Below are 12,012 nucleotides of genomic sequence, written 5' to 3' on the forward strand. Positions count from 1 at the left end.
ACGTATTACACGTGACAAAACTTTGACGGCATCGGTTTCGATTCCAGCGCCGATCGTACACTTTTCGGAACGACCGGGCAAGAGATTTGAAATGAAATAGGTACGGAATAGGTACCATAGAGAAACGCATCGGCGGCGTCTGTTTCGATCACATCTGTTTAATGTGATGGGTTCAAAGGAATTTCAGGTCGATACGGCTGTAACAGATTTCTAATTTATGGCAGATATAGTTGTCATTTAAAACTGTTAAAATTTTGCCTTTTCGCATTTTGTTTTATTTATATGACTATTATCTAATCGATCCTATCTTCTATAATAACTTAGTGTCTTCATTTTCCATTTGTCTCGACTTTAGGTAATTTAAAAACCCATAATAATTACATGTAAGAAAAATTTGTTTAGTTGTGATATAGATTTGCGAATTGGAGGAAAAACATGGTAAGAAATATAAATATAAATATATTTAAAAACCAAATTAAATACATGTCATCCTCTAGATCACGGGTTCCCAACCTTTTAGTAACTGCGTACCACCTGAAATATTTTGAAGATTTTGGCGTACCACCAAACATTTGGGGGTAGGGGGTCATGGAATGGAAGAATGCCCCCCGATCATATTGTTTTTAGAAACATGTTTACTATCAGAAACATGTCCATTGGCTTGTTTTATAGACACAAGTGTGGTGTCTAATTTTAATTTTAAAATATATACCATAGTCCAGTACTTAAAACCAGTCTTACACGAGCAATTAGTGACAAATGGCATCAAAAACAGCATAGTTTGTCAGAAGAGCATTGGATACTCGGATTTTAACTCAATCCAGAAGTCAACTAAGGATTTCTCTTTAAAGCTGTGTTTCACAGAACTATTTTCTATTAGATCGATGAATGTTTCCTGCAGTTACAACTCATTTGGTGAGATTCCTGCAAAAGGATTTCTGATCCAGTCAAGTTTGGAATAATCTTCAGAGAAATATTTATTAAAACTTTCTTGAAGAGATTCCAAGTGAAGAATTATGAATTATGTCAACCACTACATCTGGTATTTGAGATATTTCGAGGAATACTGTATTCTGCCACATCCGCAGACAGAGGCCCAGCGTAACAGCTTGTTTCACCCACGCGACGCGTACCACCTGAAATCGTCCCACGTACCACCAGTGGTACGCGTACAACTGGTTGAGAACCTCTGCTCTAGATTAAAAATACAAAATTATTGGTACCTACCAACTAGGTTGATCGTTTGAATGTGATGCATAGGGCTAAAATATTAACTTGTAACTGGCTGAATCACTAATGTGTATGCCAATAACAAAAAAATATTACCGAAAAATACTATTGTGTTCCATCTCTACGATTTAGCCATTTAGGAAGTCGAAAAACCATCCTAATTAGGATGCTAACTGACTAAATGCGATTACACTATCCTGAATTCAGAACGTTCTAAATATCGGACACTAAATTTAGGACGATGTAATAGCCCTTTTACTCAAGAAAAGGTTCGTAGAGGCATAAGCGTCAAAACACCACGGCTTGGGCGAAACAATCCCATCTTATCGTGCAAATCTATTCAAAGTGTCGTGTTTTATCAACATTTTGGACAGTTCAAGTATAACGGACTTATCTTATATTTTTTACTGTTTAATGTTAGTGCCTTAAAGATAATAAAGTAAATATCTTTTCACACGTTTTAATCAATTAACCAGCATCTTATCGAAGTTATTTATCGCGTTAACTCAGTCAAATTCATACGGTTTCGATCCGTTTACATTGTTTGACAATTTTCTTCCTCTCCTAGTGACGACGGTCCAGGGGCTTCGTTAGTATTATGGTGATACTTAATTTTTACTCCGATTGAAATATCTTCTTTCACAGTTGACGATAAATCAATTGACGGTTTATATAGAGTTGGTACGACATAAGGAAAAATAAACACACTTTTTTCAAGAAATTAAATAATATAATTCAAAGAGAATTTACTTAATTTCGAAGATGTTCTAGACGTTAAGCTGTCTCTAAGAGAAATTAAAACAAAAGATTCTAAATTTGGAGGACAAGGCTTTATAAAATGCTACTGCAATAAGAAATGCTCTTTAAAATTATATAAGTGTAAAAGGTCTAACGCTAACGTATTGTGCAAATCTAAATGCCTCAACATGTGGGAATAAACACTATATTTTTTATTTTAATTTCGACCATTTATAACAATAATAAACATTAAAATAAAAAAATGACGTTTTATTAAACCTAATCTAATAAATTACGACATTTTAAGCTAGATCGGGGTTTGACTAGTCAAACCCCGATTTCATAAAATTGAATTTCGACCTTTGCCTGAACAACTTAGTCTCTCCTAGGTTTGACTAGTCAAAGGCCGAAACTGTAATTTATTTCGGGCTTTGACTAAGACCGTCAGTCAGACATGAGGATTGCCTAGTCACACCTAGGAGTGCCTGAAATTCGTAATATAATAAAGAATGGCGGTACAGGGCCCAATTTGAAAAATATATTAATATGTGGAAATTACTCTGTAATTAAATACAATATTAAAAAAACGAGCCGGTATCGCCATTAAGAAGAACAAAAAAATACACTTTCTTCAAATAAACTTTTTTATCCGATGCCTAGATTTTGTGTCATTTTGGAACTACTAATATTTTTTATTTTATTAGTAGTTCCAAAATGACACAAAATCTAGGCATCGGATAAAAAAGTTTATTTGAAGAAAGTGTATTTTTTTGTTCTTCTTAATGGCGGTACAGGCTCGTTTTTTTAATATTGTATTTAATTACAGAGTAATTTCCACATATTAATATATTTTTCAAATTCGGCTCTGTACCGCCATTCTTTATTATAGTACGAATACGTGTGCCAAATATCTCGAAAAAATATTCAAAATTACAGCCGCAATCTTGGAACGCGTTTTGGCTACCTGTTGATCGCTACTGTATCACCTTAAGGCAATAAAAGCTTTATACTTGACGTCATAATATATTAAAGGTACATAAAAACAAAACACTCAGCAACAGGATAATAATCTCTTGAGAGTTTTATTTACCAACAAAAAAATCAGTATCTACCTAACTTGAAAGCACAGTAAACACGTAATTGCTTATTTTTGGTTTAAAGTGAATACGCCAAATTGAGAAGGAAATAGGTAATTATTGCAAAGAGAAATGTTAAAAAAATTTTAAGAAAAAATAAATTAAAGCCTTATCTTACATCTTCCCAACAAAAATTATACCCAAACAATTATTTGAGAGGGATAAAATTTTCAGAATGGTAAATACGAAAATGTATTGAAAATCTACAGTGATGAGCGCGCTAATAACCGGCAAAATAGCGCAAAAGATGGAAAATATATTAAATTGTGAGATAAAAAGAAATGAAGGTGTTATAGGTGGTAAATTTAGCGACAAGAAACCAGTAAACTTACATTTTATTTGTTGTTTTCTACTAAGACGTATCAGCAGTGGCGACGCGTGACTTTTTCTAAAGTGTTACTAAAACCAGATGTAAAAAAATCCTATCTAAAAAATATTTTGAACCTCCCAAGTATAAGTTTTTGTTTTGAATCCTGTGGGATAAAATTAAACAAATCACTATTCCCAAATTATATGTATTTATGTATAGGTATGTAACAAGTATAACAATAAATAATAAACAAACTAAACATATTATTCTACCATAAAATTAACATAAAAAAATGAACAAGTAGGAAAAGAACAGATGTTGAAAACTATTGTTTATATTTTAATTCTTCCATTTTCAATAATATCATTTTTTTTCTTTAAAATAATATATAAAAAAATATACAAGTAGAATGACTTTTCAAGTAGTTGATCAATTACGCAATACGTAGCAACACTCTTCCATGTTTAAATGCACGCACACTGTAATCTGTAATAGGTACTAAACATACTAAACCAACGTTTTACCAATCTTCAAAATGGTAACAATACTGATATGCACCGCGTGCCCGCGCGCCGTCTCTAGACCCGTCGGTCCTTCAAAATTTTCAGAGCTAGTCCCGAGCGATGGCGAGGTTTCTCCTGCGTTACAGTTACCAGTGCCAGTATCGGTAACGGCATATGATAGCGTGTCGTTTATTCACATATCTCGCCAATATTTTCGTGCGTCTAGTTGTGTATTTACTGAATTAGGTACTATAACAAGTATTTCTGTTGGTAAAAAATATAAACGGAATTATTTCGTAGTAGTCATAAAATATTTATTTGCAAGATTTGTAAATGTTACCAATGGTAACAGTGGTTACATGGACGCTTCGCCACTGCGTATCAGAGGAGTATGTCAACTAGGTGAAGCTGTCACTGTTGCAGTGGCAGTTGCCAAACTCATCCGATACGTCTAAAGGTGGGAGACAATAGATAGAATGTAAATTTATAGGTTTTTACGTCCAAATTTAGCATCTCTACACGTTTCATTTTTTTTTATCTCACAACTTAATTATGTTTTTCATCTTTTGCGCTCTTCTGTCACGAGGTGTTGAATCGGGTTTAGGTCTTAGCGTAGTAAAAAATATACAAAAAAATACATAAAAATAAACAAAACAAAATAACTAAAAAAAAAATAAAAAATATGATAAAAAAATAATTGTAAAAAAATATAATAAGAAAAAATAATAAAAAAAACAGAGTTAAAAACTTGGTAGTAGTAATAGTTTTAAATGTAGATACTAAGCACACATTTTCTAAAAGAGAGAACTCAAAACACATAGGCCTGGATCTCGCGTACCAAAAAAAAGTTGATTAAGAGCAAGCTGAAAATTTGTTAAAAGCTTAACCTTGTCTAGACGGACAAACTTTGATGTACGAGAACACTGGAACAGGGGAAGTTTTAATTGTGGAACAGTTTAAAAATTCGGAACGTCAGATTACGAAAACGTCCCATGTATTTTGTTGGACAGAACATCCAATTGATTTCTTACACTTTCATTAAATTCTCATGCAAATATCAGACTACTATTACTAACCAACATGATTCCTGTCATTTGATATATTCTTCGTGTTCCACTCATTAAAATGCCCAGTTGGTTATAAACACCAGTCTGATTTTTGCATGAGCGTTTAATGAAATGGTAACAAATCAATTGGAATTTCTGTCCGACAAAATACATGGAATTTTTCGTAGTCTAACGTACCAAATTTTTAACCTCTTCCACAATTAGAACTTCCCCTGTTCCAGGGTTCCCATACATCAAAGTTTGTCCGACTAAACACCGTTAAGCTATTAACAAATTTTCAGCTTGCTATTAATCAACTTTTTTTGGTACGCGGAATCCAGGTCTAACATTGACTGGCCAGTCGGTTGCTAAAACCAGTGCCAATAAAACACAAATACATACACACGTTATTTTGCCGGTTATTAGCACGCTCAACTCTGTATTTTTATTTAAAGGTGATATTTTAGCATTGAAGCTCTCATATCCTCTGCCGAAATCTTTCACTGACATTTTGACGTATTGCAATGACTCAAATCCTTACTTAATTCAGGAATCAGGAGGCAAGGGAGATTCGGGTGTAATGTTAATTATTTTGTCAAGCATAATAAATTAAAAGATAAAAAGGTTGCTGGTGTGAGCACATATTCATGTATGTTAGCGAAATAAGTCGTCTACTCACAATCCTTTAGTTTATCATTTATTTTAATTATCTTTTACCATTAGTTTATGATTTATTTAATGATGAGCTATTTTCTGGCGGATATACGGGGTGTCCCGAAAAGATTGGTCATAAATTATACCACACATTCTGGGGTCAAAAATAGTTCGGTTGAACCTAACTTACCTTAGTACAAATGTGCTCATAAAAAAAGTTACAGCCCTTTGAAGTTACAAAATGAAAATCGATTTTTTTCAATATATCGAAAACTATTAGAGATTTTTTATTGAAAATGGACATGTATCATTCTGATGGAAGGAACATCTTAAAACAAAATTATAGTAAAATTTGTCCACCCCATAAAATTTTATGGGGGTTTTGTTCCCTTAAACCCCCCCCCCCCAAACTTTTGTGTACCTTCCAATTAATTCATTATTGTGGTGCTATTAGTTAAACACAACGTTTTTAAAACTTTTTTGCCTCTTAGTATTTTTTCGATAAGCCAGTTTTTATCGAGATGCGACTTCTTTTTTAATATATTTACATAAAAATTTTATGGGGATTTTGTTCCTTTAAACCCCTCAGATGTTTGTGTACGTTCCAATTAAACTATTATTGTGGTACCATTAGTTAAACACAGTGTTTTTAAAACTTTTTTGCGTCTTAGTCTTTTTCTGAAGTCACCTTTTATCGAGATGTGGCTTCTTTTTCAAAATATACCTAAAAATGTAAGTTATAAATAAATTTTCAGATTATTAACAAGTTTCTATAAACATACTTAACCATATACAAATATGTGGTGGATTCGACAAATATTCAAAATATCTCGATAAACACTGGCTTATCAAAAAAGTACCAAGAGGCAAAAAAGTTTTAAAAATAATGTGTTTAACTAATGGTGCTACAATAATAATTTATTTGGAACGTACACAAAAGTTTGGCGGGGTTTAAGGGAACAAAACCCCTATAAAATTTTTTTATGGGGTGTACAAATTTCACTTTAATTTTTTTTAAGATGTTGCTGCTATAAAAATTCCACATGTCCATTTTCAATAAAAAATCTCTAAGAGTTTTCGATATATGAAAAAAAATCGATTTTCATTTTGTAACTTCAAAGGGCTGTAACTTTTTTTGTGTGCACTATTGTATATAGGTAAGTGAGGTTCAATCAACCTATTTTTGACCCCAGAATCTGTGGTATAATTTATGACTAATCTTTTCGGGACACCCTGTATAAGTATCGTAGGAAAGAATTAAACGAATTTAAATGAAATTTTTAATGAGGAATATTTGGCTGGGATGAATACATTTTGGTTCCAATTTTTGGAATATAAAAGAAGATTTCAGAGCCCATAGCCTCAGAATGTAACTTTTAAGAGTTAAAAACATTTCTTCAATTTCAGTCTGAAAATCAACTACTAGCAAACGATTTTAGCGAAAATTGGTGAATTGTTTGAGGATACCTCAAGAAACAAAAGTAAGAGTGTGCCAACTTGCGCTTTTACCCTGGGGGTGGATTCCATTCCTTCTCGGGGGTGAAAATGATTTTATTAAAAATAACTCTATAAAAACGTTTCTTCAATTTTAATCTCACTAATGCACATATTTCAATAGAGGAAAAGAAGGTATAGTTAAATTAAAGAGGAGTTTTATGGTAAATTATACTCCGCATACCAGTGATGCCCAAAAAATAGTACACTACATGGAGTCCAAAATGCAAAAGTTGGAACAGAACAAGTCTCATCACGAGCAAATAATTAACAATGGCAATAGGTTAATAAACCTAACAAGGTCACTTAAAATGGTAATTTATTGTCAGCACATATTTCGCTTGAAAAAATCTACACACAGGAACCTAGAAATTACCAGCCGTACAGTTAATAGGATAGATCATGTTATTGTATTCAAGACACCAATCGAATATAATAATCGTCTGCACCTGGACCTCGATTTTTGATCCTTCGCTTCGTTATCGATCATTCGCTATCTGTACACTAAACAGATACGAAGCGAATACGTTAGATAACGAAGCGAAGGGTCAAAAATTGAGGTCCAGGAGAGGAACAAATGCGCATTTTATCACTATCTGTTCGAAAGTAGGGTAAGGGCCAGAATTTCAAACACAAAAAAGAAAAAAGGTTTTATACGTGGACGAGACAATGTAGAAAGAATCAAAGATATGAACAAAAAATGAACTAAAATATGATTATATAATAAACATAATAAATGAGAAGTGGGAAGAGTGAAAAACCATTATAAAATAAGAAGCTGAAAATACATTTAAAAACTAGTACTCCCTATGTACGTAATAATGAGACGTCTTTCTTTATCCAAAAGTTTTCTTAAGCCGGTTAAAAATCTTTTGTTAAAAGACTGTCGTGAACTTTTAATGTTTGAATCTTGTCATGCCTATGATTTTGCGAGGCTGTCATTTAACTGCATTTGGTCCATATAGTATACTTTTTGACGAAATATATGTATAGATAGCTGATTACTTTTTTAGTTATTGTAGACCTATATGAACAAAACCTACCTGTTTCCTGCCTAAAGTTCGGTTCCGTTTTTTAATTATCAACAATTTAGTGCAAAAACGCAATTTTTAGATTTTTTGCACTTTATTAAAAAGCTAAATGGTTGACATAAAATTACTGGATTTTTTTAAAATAAATGGATTTTTTAAATTTAAAAAGTTAATTTGTTATAAGTGAAAATCGTTATTTGTTAATAACTTCTACTAAAACTAACTTAGAAATTTAGTGTTTCACCCAAAGTTGGAAACCCTCATTTAAGACCAATCCATTAATTAGTTTAAAAGTTAGTCTTTATCCCAAAGACCTTTGTTTTGCAATAACATAAAACAGAAAATAATGAAGATAAGGCAATTCTGCGTATGCCAAATGAAAGTAGAAGAGTGATACTATCAAAATGTATTAGAAAAAGTACCAATGCCAAATTTTTGAAATTTTGTAGTTTAAAAAAATGTAGATAGTTCAAATAGTGACTAGTCGTGGTAAGTGAAGGACGAGCTGGGAGCCGACAAAATTCACCAGTTCAAAAACTAAAAAAGCAACTTAAAACTACTATCATTTTCTATATCTCGGGATCTACTCCATGGATTTTGATCTCTCTTGTTTTGATTTTTGTATACTTTTGTAGACTTTTTGTGTACATTACAAATATGCAATTTGTTTAGACATGTATTAATCAATAAACAGTCTAATTTGTTTAAACAATTTTTAAAATATAATTTTTTCCTAAAAATCCATTTTTTAATCATATACTATCATTTTACTCATTTACTAATTTAATACTATCATTATTAATCATAGAAAAAGTTAAGGTATACTTTAATAAATAAATTATCTTCAATAAATAATTATTTAATAAAACCAATTGATTTATCAAAGTGTACTTTAACTTTTTTTATGATCGTTAATGATAATATAATTAAAAAAAAAAGATTTTTGTAAAAAAATTATTTTTTCAAGAATTGTTTAAACAAATTAGAATGTTTATTAATAATTAATAAATGTATAAACAAATTGCATATATGTAATGTGCGTAGAAATTATATACAAATTAAAAAAAGAAAGATCAAAATTCATTGAGTATATCCGGAGATACAGAAAATTGTATTAGTTTGAAATTGCTTTTTCGGATTTGTAGGTTCCCCCCAATAACCATTTGAACTACATTTATGAAATATCCTCCTGTGAATGTACAATGGTTGTGCAAATTTTTTAACAAAAAATAAAAAGCCCATTCTTTAAAATGGCATCAATGAGAGCCCTTAATTATTATAAACAAATTAATGTGAATTAAAAAAAACACATGGCCTACTTTGGCCCAAATAAACTTGGGCTAAATTATTTTATTTGGAAATTCGTGTTAAAATACTAGTTTTTGAAATTTATAAAAAGATTTTTTCTGCGTACAATATTTTTAAAGTTATTCTAAATGTTTAGAAACTACAAAATTTTAAAAAATTGGCATAAGGATCTTTAAATATATCTATTAAATATTTTTTTTAATATATTTCGACAGCATCACTCTTCTACTTTCATTTTTGACTTACCCAAAATTGCCCTATCTTTACTATTTTCTTTCTTATGTTATTGCAAACGAAAGATCTCTGGGATAAACAAATAGAATAACTTTCAAACTACTTTCGTTTTTTTGTTAAGTACCCCAATACCCAACTTTGGGTGAAACTCTAAAGTTCTAAGTTAAATGTAGTAAAAGTTATTAATAAATATCGATTTTTATTTATTTTGCAATTTGTAAAGCAACAGATTGACTTTTTAACATTTAAAAACCAGCATTTTGAAGCTTTTTCAATGTTCTAAAAAACCAAATTTTGTAATTTTTATGCTAACTATTTAGGTTTTTAATGAGGTGCAAAAAATTGAAAAAATCGCGTTTTTTGGACTAAATTGTTAATAATTAAAAACGAACGCGAACTCTAGGCAGGACACAGGTAGGTTTTTTCCTATATGTTTACAATAACTAAAAAAGTAATCAGCTACCTGAATATTTCAGGGTCCTGAGAAAATCCTTATTTCTCTGGAATATTTTACTTATCCTTCACCTCATAAATATACATGTCATTGTCCAGTAATCTTATAAAAATTTCAGTCAATTCATATAAATACGGTTGTCGTATTTAAACACAATCTATTGATCACAGCTGCACCGGAATTTTCGGACCTTTTGTTTGCGAGGCCACCATTATGCTTTCTCTCATTTTAATGCCAAAATTGGATTTGAATTGAAACAATCTGAAATTTTGTGATAATTCTACTCACGTTCATCCGATCATTGTTAGAATTAAGGAGATTCTACGAACGGATTTACTAATAAAAGAAATCTCCATCTTATCTGCATTGGGATTTGAAGATTGTCCTTAGGATGCGTCTTCGGTACGATTGCTAAATAATTACTTATGTTCATTGTTATATTTCAATTTGAAAGGGAAAAGAAGATGATTGAGTTTTTATTTTATTGCGTTACTGATTTAAATATGCATTTTGATAAATATTTTTTATTCTTTTTCTTATACAGGGTGTTTCATTGGGAAACGGAAATACTTTAATGGTGAATAGAGGTGACCAAGGCGGTTCTAGGTATACTAAATTTTTGGACATCTTGGATTTTAAAGCACCCTATGTAACGCACAGCCGGCACAGCTGAATGTGGCTGAATTTTTATGTTTGTGCATCACAGTGTTGCCATGCTGTTTTCTATATATTTCTTTCATAATTTCAATCAATGTTAAATGTACCTACAAGAATAATAGAATAATAACATTTACTTATTTACTTAAATTAAAGCTTATAATCCAAGGATATTACTAAAGGTAAGAAATTAGACCTAGGTTGTCTGTCCGTCTGTCTGTCTGACCGCGAATATAACTCCTCCGTCACTATACCAGGTAGAATGGCAAATGAGGTGTCAACTGAAAGTTTATAATCCAAGGATAGTAGTAAAGGTGAGAAATTAGACCTAGGTTGTCTGTCTGCCTGTCCGCGAATATAACTCCTCCGTCACTATACCAGGTCGGACGGACCGGCGGACAGACAGCCTGTGTCAATCTTCTCATCTTTAGTACCATCATTGGATTATAAGCTTTCATTTGACACCTCACTTGTCATTCTACCTGGTACAGGTACGAAGGAATAATATACGCGGTCGGTCAGACAGACGGACAGACAGCCTAGGTTAAATTTCTCACCTTTAGTACCATCCTTGGATAAGCTTTCATTTGACACCTCATTTGTCATTCTACATGGTATAATGACGGAGGAGTTGAGTTTGCAAACAGACAGACAAGACGGACGGACGGACAGACGGACGTGGACAATTCAATGTTTTCACATTTTTTCAAAATTGGTGAAAACAACAACATAATAAACTTTACTTAATTGGTGTTTCAAAACTACTTACTTTTAACACATTAGGTACAAATATTACAAGGTTTCTAGCAAGTTAAACGTCACAATGATTTAAAATAATCAAGTAAAAACCTAGATATACATAACATATTAGAACATACCTAAAATACGCAAAAATGATACATTTCACACACAAATATAATATCACAAAAAATTGTAACGTGATAGTATGAAAAAATAGAGGATACGGCAACGGTGTTACATGTGACGGTCGGACCGGGTCGGATTCATTGTCAATATCTACACAGATATATTAGGGTGCTTTAATATCCAAGATGTCCAAATTTTTTGCCCTTACCGACTTTTATATCCGAGTTACAGGGTGTTTTATCGATTTTGCTCATTTCTTTCCTAAGCCATAACTTTAGAACCACCCTGTATATTTTTTTAATATTTGGTACACATATCTCTCATTCAAAACCCAAACGACCGACATACTA

At 31.7% G+C, this 12,012-nt stretch overlaps 1 protein-coding gene across 2 annotated transcripts in view; it reads left to right on the top strand.

The window, feature by feature from the left end:
• The window catches only part of LOC114337066 (uncharacterized), a 654,507-nt gene that overhangs the window by 630,336 nt on the left and 12,159 nt on the right, over positions 1 to 12,012 (top strand). The window lies entirely within an intron of this gene.

The sequence above is a fragment of the Diabrotica virgifera genome, chromosome 1 (assembly GCF_917563875.1).
Source record: "Diabrotica virgifera virgifera chromosome 1, PGI_DIABVI_V3a".
In the NCBI taxonomy this organism is placed as follows: Eukaryota; Metazoa; Arthropoda; class Insecta; order Coleoptera; family Chrysomelidae; genus Diabrotica; species Diabrotica virgifera.